Genomic DNA, 10,267 nt, shown 5'->3' with positions numbered 1-10,267 from the left:
GAAATCTTCAAACTAGAAGAAGATATGGCAGCCGAAAACAACAACAATACCAACAATGCAAGGAAGGTGCTTAGTGACTTTACTGCACCTACTCCCGACTTCCATGGGAGAAGCATCTCAATCCCTGCCATTGGATCAAACAACATTGAGTTGAAGCCTCAATTAGTTTCTCTAATGCAACAGAACTGCAAGTTTCATGGACTTTCATTGGAAGATCCTCATCAGTTTTTAGCTGAATTCTTGCAAATCTGTGACACTGTCAAGACCAATGGGGTTGACCCTGAGGTCTACAGACTTATGCTATTCCCTTTTGCTGTAAGAGACAGAGCTAGGATATGGTTGGACTCACAACCTAAAGAAAGCCTGAACTTTTGGAAAAAGCTAGTCAATGCCTTCTTGGCAAAGTTCTTTCCACCTCAAAAATTGAGTAAGCTTAGAGTGGAAGTCCAAACCTTCAGACAGAAGGAAGGTGAATTCCTCTATGAAGCTTGGGAAAGATACAAACAATTGATCAGAAAGTGTCCTTCTGACATGCTTTCTGAATGGAGCATCATAGGTATCTTCTATGATGGTCTGTCTGAACTGTCCAAGATGTCATTGGACAGCTCTGCTGGAGGATCTCTTCATCTGAAGAAGACACCTGCAAAAGCTCAGGAACTCATTGAAATGGTTGCAAATAACCAATTCATGTACACTTCTGAGAGGAATCCTATGAATAATGGGACAAGTCAGAAGAAAGGAATTCTTGAGATTGATACTCTGAATGCCATATTGGCTCAGAACAAAATATTGACTCAGCAAGTCAATATGATTTCTCAAAGTCTGTTTGGAATGCAAGCTGCACCAGGCAGTACTAAGGACGCTTCATCTAAAGAAGAAGCCTATGATCCTGAGAACCCATCAATGGAAGAGGTAAATTACATGGGTGAACCCTATGGAAACACCTATAATCTTTCATGGAGAAACCATCCAAATCTCTCATGGAAGGACCAACAGAGGCCTCAACAAGGCTTCAACAACAACAATGGTGGAAGAAACAGGTTTAGTAATGGCAAGCCTTTTCCATCATCTTCTCAGCAGCAGACAGAGAACTCTAAGCAGAACCACTCTAACTTAACAACCATGGTCTCTGATCTAATTAAAACCACTTAGAGTTTCATGACTGAAACAAGGTCCTCCATTAGAAATTTGGAGGCACAAGTGGGTCAGCTGAGCAAGAAAGTTACTGAACTCCCTCCTAGTACTCTTCCAAGCAATACAGAAGAGAACCCAAAAGGAGAGTGCAAGGCCATAAACACAATCAACATGGCCAAATTTGGAGAGGAGGAAGAGGCAGTGATCGCTACTGAGGAAGACCTCAATGGACGTCCACTGGCCTCCAATGAGTTCCCTAATGAGGAGCCATGGGAATCTGAGTCTCACACTGAGACCATAGAGATTCCATTGGATTTGCTTCTGCCATTCATGAGCTCTGATGAGTATTCCTCCTCTGAAGAGAATGAAGATGTCACTGAAGATCAAGTTGCTAAGTACCTTGGAGCAATCATGAAGCTAAATGACAAGTTATTTGGTAATGACACTTGGGAGGATGAACCCCCTTTGCTCACCAAAGAACTGGATGACCTGACTAGGCAGAGATTACCTCAAAAGAGATAGAATCCGGGGAAGTTCTCAATACCTTGTACCATAGACACCATGACCTTTGAGAAGGCTCTGTGTGACCTAGGGTCAAGTGTAAACCTCATGCCTCTCTCTGTAATGGAGAAGCTAGGGATCCTTGAGGTACAAGCTGCAAGAATCTCACTAGAGATGGCAGACAATTCAAGAAAACAAGCTTATGGACTTGTAGAGGATGTCTTGGTAAAGGTTGATGACCACTACATCCCTGCTGATTTCATAGTCCTAGAGACTGGGAAGTGCATGGATGAATCCATCATCCTTGGCAGACCCTTCCTAGCCACAGCAAAGGCTATGATTGATGTTGACAGAGGAGAATTGATCATTCAAGTGAATGAAGACTCCCTTGTGTTTAAGGCTCAAGGATATCCCTCTGTAACCATGGAGAGGAAGCATGAAGAGCTTCTCTCAAAACAGAGTCAAACAGAGCCCCCCACAGTGAAACTCTAAGTTTGGTGTTGAACCCCCACATTCAAACTCTAAGTTTGGTGTTGGGAGGTTCCAACATTGCTCTGAACATCTGTGAGGCTCCATGAGAGCCCATTGTCAAGCTACTGACATTAAAGAAGCGCTTGTTGGGAGGCAACCCAATTCTATTATATCTATTTATTTTCTATTGCTATTTTATGTTTTCTGTAGGTTGATGATCATGTGAAGTCACAAAAACAATTGAAAAAGCAAAAACAGCACACCCTGGAGGAAAAGCTTGCTGGCGTTTAAGCGCCAGTAAGGGCAGCAAATGGGCGTTTAACGCCCAGTCTGGCACCATTCTGGGCATTTAACACCAGAAAAGGGTACCAGACTGGCGTTTAACGCCAGGAATGGGTAAGGAGCTGGCGTTAAACGCCAGAAAAGGGCAGCAGCCCGGCGTTTAATGCCAGAATTGGCAGAAAGGGCGTTTTTGCACGCCACTCGGTGCAGGGATGAGCTATCCTTGACACCTCAGGATCTGTGGACCCCACAAGATCCCCACCACTCTCTCTCTTCTTCACCCATTCACCAATCACCTCAATACCTCTTCCCAAAAAAAAAACCCCTCTCAACTCCTATATAAACCCATCTTCACTCCTTCATTTTCACACAACCTCAACACCACTTCTCCCCCTTGGCCGATCCACAAAGCCTCCTCCATCTCCTCCATTTTTCTTCTTCTTCTACTCTTCTTTTTCTTCTTTTGATCGAGGACGAGCAAACCTTCTAAGTTTGGTGTGGTAAAAGTGTTGCTTTTTGTTTTTCCATAACCATTTATGGCACCTAAGGCCGGTGAAACCTCTAGAAAGAGGAAAAGGAAGGCAAAAGCTTCCACCTCCGAGTCATGGGAGATGGAGAGATTCATCTCAAGGGTGCATCAAGACCACTTCTATGAAGTTGTGGCCATGAAGAAGGTGATCCCCGAGGTCCCTTTTAAACTCAAAAAGAGTGAATATCCAGAAATTTGACATGAGATCCGAAGAAGAGGTTGGGAAGTTCTTACTAACCCCATTCAACAAGTCGGGATCTTAATGGTTCAAGAGTTCTATGCCAATGCATGGATCACCAAGAACCATGACCAAAGTGTGAACCCGGACCCAAAGAATTGGCTTACAATGGTTCGGGGGAAATGCTTAAACTTTAGTCTGGAAAATGTAAGGTTGGCATTCAACTTGCCTATGATGTAAGGAGATGAACACCCCTACACTAGAAGGGTCAACTTTGATCAAAGGTTGGACCAAGTTCTCATAGACATTTGTGAAGAGGGCGCTCAATGGAAGAGAGATTCAAGAGGAAAGCCGGTTCATTTAAAAAGGCATGACCTCAAGCCCGTGGCTAGGGGATGGTTGGAGTTTATCCAACGTTCAATCATTCCCACTAGCAACCGGTCCAAAGCTACTATAGACCGGGCCATCATGATTCATAGCATCATGATTGGAGAGGAAGTAGAAGTTCATGAGGTTATACCCCAAGAACTCTATAAGGTGGCGGACAAGTCCTCTAACTCGGCAAGGTTAGCCTTCCCTCATCTCATTTGTCACCTCTGTAATTCAGTTGGAATTAACATAGAGGGAGACATCCTCATTGATGAGGACAAGCCCATCACTAAGAAAAGGATGGAGCAAACAAGAGATCCCACTTATGGACATGAGCATGAGGAAATTCCTTATCATGAAATCCCTGAGATGCCTCAAGGGATGCACTTTCCCCCACAAAACTATTGGGAGCAAATCAACACCTCCTTAGGAGAATTGAGTTCCAACATGGGACAACTAAGGGTGGAGCACCAAGAACATTCCATCCTCCTCCATGAAATTAGAGAAGATCAAAGAATCATGAGAGAGGAGCAACAAAGGCAAGGAAGAGACATTGAGGAGCTCAAGAACTCCATAAGATCTTCAAGAGGAAGAACAAGCCGCCATCACTAAGGTGGACCCGTTCTTTAATCTCCTTATTCTTTACTTTCCTGTTTTTCGAATTTTTTATGCTTATGTTTATCTATGTTTGTGTCTTATGATCATTAATGTCTTAGTGTCTATGCCTTAAAGCTATGAGTGTCCTATGAATCCATCACCTTTCTTAAATGAAAAATGTTTTTAATTGAAAAAGAAAAAGAAGTGCATGAATTTCAAATTTTAAAACAGTTTAATTATCTTGATGTGGTGGCAATGCTATTGTTTTTCTGAATGAATGCTTGAACAGTGCATATTTTTGAATTTGATTGTTTATGAATGTTAAAATTGTTGGCTCTTGAAAGAATGAAAGGAAAAAGGAGAAATGTTATCTGATGATCTGAAAAATCATAAAATTGATTCTTGAAGCAAGAAAAAGCAGTAAAAAGCTTGCAAAAAAAAAAAGATATATTCAAAAAAAAAAAAGAAAAAATAAGCAGAAAAAGCCAATACCCCTTTAAACCAAAAGGCAAGGGTGATAAAAAGGATCCAAGGCTTTGAGCATCAGTGGATAGGAGGGCCCACAGGAATAAAATCCTGGCCTAAGCGGCTAAAACAAGCTGTCCCTAACCATGTGCTTGTGGCGTGAAGGTGTCAAGTGAAAACTTGAGACTGAGCGGTTAAAGTCGAGGTCCAAAGCAAGAAGAAGAGTGTGATTAAGAACCCTGGACACCTCTAATTGGGGACTCTAGCAAAGCTGAGTCATAATCTAAAAAGGTTCACCCAGTTATGTGTCTGTGGCCTTTATGTATCCGGTGGTAATACTGGAAAACAAAGTGCTTAGAGCCACGGCCAAGACTCATAAAGTAGCTGTGTTCAAGAATCAACATACTTAACTAGGAGAGTCAGTAACACTATCTGGATTCTGAGTGCCTATAGATGCCAATCATTCTGAACTTCAAAGGATAAAGTGAGATGCCAAAACTGTTCAGAAGCAAAAAGCTAAAAGCCCAGCTCATCTAATTAATACTGATCTTCATAGATGTTTTTGGAATTCTTTGTATACTCTCTTCTTTTTATCCTATTTTATTTTCAGTTGCTTGGGGACAAGCAACAATTTAAGTTTGGTGTTGTGATGAGCGGATAATTTATACGCTTTTTGGCATTGTTTTTAGTATGTTTTTAGCATGTTTTAGTTAGTTTTTATTATATTTTTATTAGTTTTTATTTAAAATTTACTTTTTTAGACTTTACTATGAGTTTGTGTTTTTTTTGTGATTTCAGGTATTTTCTGGCTGAAATTGAGGGACCTGAGCAAAAATCTGATTCAGAGACTGAAAAGGATTGCAGATGCTGTTGGATTCTGACCTCCATGCACTCGAAGTGAATTTTCTGGAGCTAGAGAAGCCCAATTGGTGCGCTCTCAATTGCGTTGGAAAGTGGACATCCAGGGCTTTCCAGAAATATATAATAGTCCATACTTTGCCCAAGATTTGAAGGCCGAAACCGGCGTTCAAAGTCAGCATCAGAATTCCCAGCGTTAAACGCCGGAACTGGCACCAAAGTGGGAGTTAAACGCCCAAACTGGCACAAAAGCTGGCTTTTAGCTCCAAGAAAAGTCTCTACAAGAAAATGCTTTAATGCTCAGCCCAAGCACACACCAAGTGGGCCCGGAAGTGGATATTTACGTTATTTACTCATTTTTTGTAAATCTTAAGCTACTAGTTCTCTATAAATAGGACATTTTGCTATTGTATTTGAAAGGGGAGTCTAATCTTGGAGTAGTTCTATGCTACCTTAGATCACGTTTTGGGGCTGGCCTCATGGCCATGCCTAGACCATGTTCTTATGTATTTTCAACGGTGGAGTTTCTATACACCATAGATTAAGGTGTGGAGCTCTACTGTACCTCGAGTATCAATGCAATTACTATTGTTCTTCTATTCAATTCAGCTTGTTCTTGTTTTAAGATATCACTTGTTCTTCAACTTGATGAATGTGATGATCTGTGACACTCATCATCATTCTCACCTATGAACGTGTGCTTGACAACCACCTCCGTTCTACCTTCGATTGAGTGTTTATCTCTTGGATTCCTTAATCAGGATCTTCGTGGTATAAGCTAGAATTGATGGTGGCATTCTTAAGAATTCGGAAGATCTAAACCTTGTCTGTGGTATTCTGAGTAGGATTCAAGGATTGAATGACTGTGACGAGCTTTAAACTCATGATTGTGGGGCGTTAGTGACAGACGCAAAAGAATCACTAGATTCTATTCCAACATGATCGAGAACCGACAGATGAATAGCCGTGCTGTGACAGAGTGCGTTGAACATTTTCACTGAGAGGACGGGATTGTAGCCACTGACAACGATGATGCCCAACATACATCTTGCCATGGAAAGGAGTAAGAAGGATTGGATGAAGACAGTAGGAAAGCAGAGAGACGGAAAGGACAAAACATCTTCATACGCTTATCTAAAATTCTCACCAAAGAATTACATAAGTATCTCTGTCTTTATTTTATGTTTTATTTATCTTTTAATCATTCATCATCCATAACCATTTGAATCCGCCTGACTGAGATTTACAAGATGACCATAGCTTGCTTCATACCAACAATCTCCGTGGGATCGACCTTTACTCACGTAAGGTTTATTACTTGGACGACCCAGTGCACTTGCTGGTTAGTTGTGCGAAGTTGTGATAAAGAGTTGAGATTACAATTGTGCGTACCATGTTGATGGAGCCATTGATGATCACAATTTCGTGCACCACTCATCTTGTGTCTCTAAAGCAAATCTCCATGAATTGGAGTGCTCAGAATTTGTATTTTCTTGGTGATATTCCCAGCCACCATTAGAGATTGGTGATGGTGGGTAATATCCCATAAAATTTGTTTGATCATAACATGAGTTGAACTCCATTTGAATTTTGTAAAACACAACACCAATGAAATTTGAAATTCATCTCACAGAGAAGAATTTCTTAGTGAGGCAATAACTCAAATACCTTGCTATCAACTTAAATCAGAGAACAAAAACAAAGAAAATGCTTGATCTAGACTTCTCACCCACTTAATCATTGTTGATCTAAATCAATCCCCGGCAACAGCGCCAAAAACTTGATGGGTTGAAATCAGAATTCCAACACCTAAACTCACCGGCAAGTGTACCGGGTCGCATCAAGTAGTAATAACTCACTTAGAGTGAGGTCGATCCCACAGGGATTGATGGATCAAGCAACTTTAGTGGGTGATTAGTTTAGTCAAGCTAACATTGGTGAATTGAGTGAAATGTAGCCAATAGAAGGTAAATGACAGTGAATTTAAATTTGCAGAAAGTAAATGAGCAGAATCTTAAAGAGCAAGAAATATAAATTGACAGAATCTTAAATGACAAAAAGTATAAATTGCATCAAATGTAAAGGGAATTGGGTGTAGGGAATTTAAAGGAAGTAGCAAGCAAAACTTAGAACAATTGTAGAAGAATTAAATTGCATGAAAAGTAAAAGGAATTGGGTGCTGGGAATTAAAATTCAAAAAGAAAATATAAAGTGCAATCAATCAGAGAAGTAGAGATGAAGTGAAGTTGCAGAAGATCTAAATAGAAATGAAAAATTACTTGAAGAAATAAACAAAAAGAAAACTTAGCTCAATTATGAAATCTAAAAGAAAAATGAAGATCTAAGAGGAGCAATGAGATTAGAACACAGATCTAGATCTCAATTACACCCTTGATCAAACAGAAGAGAAATTGCAGTAGAAATGTAAATAAAAACAGCAAATGAAATTAGATCCAATTTCTTAATTCTCAGAATTATGCAGAAGGATAACAAGGATGAATTTCATATCAAGAATTGAAACGAAATTTCTTCAATCTCAATCCAAAATTCAAAACAGAAAGTAGAAGTTGCTTAAAGCAAGAAAATGAAAACAGAAAACTAAACTCAAATCCAATTCTTAGAACAATTGAGAAGAGAGGTAAAAGATGATTCTCAAACTTAGAATCAATGAAGCTCTTCAATCTCAATTCAAATTCCAAGAACAAGTTGCAGCAGAAAATAAAATGAAAACTAGAGAGCAAGACTCAGATCCAATCTCAATTCTCAAATTCAAACAGAAAAATAAAAAGAGAGCTCTCTACTCTACCCCTAGTGCTCTCTAGTAGAGTTAGCCCCCCTAATAAAATGAAATTGATGCTTTTATATATGCTTTACAAAAATAAAAATGAAATTGAAATTAAAAATAAATTACAATTAAATGAAATTTCTAATCTAATTATCTCTTATGCCTTTCAGTGATGATAATGGGCTTTGCTTGCTTTGGATTTGAAGAAGAGTGGATTAATTTGGATTTGGTCTTTTCAAATTGGTGAAGAATTGGATCCAAATTGACTTTTGATTAAAAATGTGAACCAAGGCCACCTCCAGTGGAGCGCTCGGTTAAGCGAGCAAACGTAGCGCTCACTGGCTTTGTCCCAGGCTTCGTACCAGGGTAATTTCATTTTGGCCAAGTTTCCTTGCCCAAGTAGCGCTCAGTTAGGTATCCTCATATAGCGCCCTTTGCTTTGAGTGAGGCTCCCTCTTCAAGCTTTGGTGAGGCCATTTTGGATGCTTCCTTGCTTGGTGTAGCGCATAGCACTCCCTTGTGTGCTTGGTTCGAATACTGGCTGCCCCATTCCTTGATGGCACGCCTTGTTTTTGTTTTGCTGAGGCCCACGAAAAAGGCAACTAAGTTAATGTAGTGCCTTGCTTCCTTGGATTCCTTGTATGAGCGCTCCGTTACATCTTCGAAAGTAGCTCTCCCTTGCATGAACGCTACTCCTTACTTGAGCTCTCATTCTATCCATTAAATAATGCCAATGCATGATAGTATTAATTAATTGAATGCATGCATGCTTTATTTTCACGCCTTGGCATTGATTTAATAATGCTTCATGCATGCATGCTTCCATGACTTTAAGTAATGATGCTTAATGCATTTAATGTTAAAGCATTTATTTGCCAATTGCATTTTCATAACTTAATGCATGCATGCATACGGCATTGATGCATGTGTCAAGGCTTCATGGTCATGGGCCACACTTTTAAAAGCATGGCGTAAGGTTCCAAAGCGTGCTCCAAAATTCCTCTTTTCTTCCTTTTAGCTTATTTTGTGCTATTTTGCTTCTTTTTCCACTTATTTCCTACAAAATTTATAAAATCAAAAGATCAAGGAAATATACCATTAAAGCACAAAAGCTTTCAATATCTAAGCACAAATCATCAATTTCTTGTATGAAAAAGCATAGAAAAACATGACATGATGACATGTCATCAGTAAGACGTTTTAATCCGGAAATATAAACATCTCCGAAGCCTTGGCTGTTTTCTCATGTTGTTTTCACACCAAATTGTTTATCGCTTTATTTATTTCTCTTGCTTATTGTTTATGCGTTTTCAACAACCAAAACCCCTTTTTTCTCTGATTCGCTTGACTAATTTCAACAAGATAACTATTGCTTGCTCAGCCCGACAATCCTCGTGGGATTGATCCTCACTCACCTGAGGTACTACTTGGATGACCCGGTGCACTTGCCGGTTAAGGTGTGTGATTCACAATTTGCGCATCACTCATCACTCGCTCCATTGGTAGTATTTGTGGATTTAGTGCTGGCATTGCTACACATAAGTAACTGAGCTGGGCTTGAGTATTGACATCATATTCAACTCTACTTCTACGCCAAGCCTCCTTAAATGTCTTGTACTCCAAGAAGTCTCTTTGTTGTCGTGCTTGTTGCTCTGAAATTTTGTTGAGAGCCTCTTAGAGTTGTGCTTGTTGCTCCCTTTGTTGATCCACTATCATCTGTTGAAATTCCCTTTGCTGTTGAGCATGTTGTTCTTGGAATTGCATGCATTGTCAAAAAATGCCTTCCAAAGCACCTTGAAATTGGCTCATGTCAAAAGGATGAGTTGTTGCTTGCTCTGCTTCTTTTCTCCTTGGTGGCCTTCTTTGTCCCAAATTGGACACAATTCTTTCCATTTTTCTTTTAGTTATGGATTTGGCTACTGACACCCAAGTTGTGTCTTCGTCTTCAAATAGCACTCCAACTTTTTAACATAGGCGGTAGATAGTGCTTGGATAGCCTAGCAAAGAGTTGGGGGAGTTGTTTTCTGCCTTTTAAATATTGTCTGCAATGATTTCTGCCACCTTCACCTCTCCTTCTTTCATTATACAATATACCATA

General features: G+C 39.9%; 1 non-coding gene across 1 annotated transcript; it reads right to left on the bottom strand.

Moving 5' to 3' along the window:
• Positions 1 to 429: 429 nt before the first annotated feature.
• LOC148580390 (small nucleolar RNA R71) lies at positions 430 to 537 on the bottom strand. Its single transcript, XR_015896767.1, has one exon. It is a non-coding gene; the product is annotated as a small nucleolar RNA R71 (small nucleolar RNA).
• Positions 538 to 10,267: the final 9,730 nt, after the last annotated feature.

The sequence above is a fragment of the Arachis ipaensis genome, chromosome B10, assembly GCF_059453495.1.
Source record: "Arachis ipaensis isolate K30076 ecotype BB chromosome B10, ASM5945349v1, whole genome shotgun sequence".
Lineage (NCBI taxonomy): Eukaryota > Viridiplantae > Streptophyta > Magnoliopsida > Fabales > Fabaceae > Arachis > Arachis ipaensis.
Note: the sequence above shows the minus strand (reverse complement) of the source record. Positions and strands in the feature narration are given on the sequence as shown.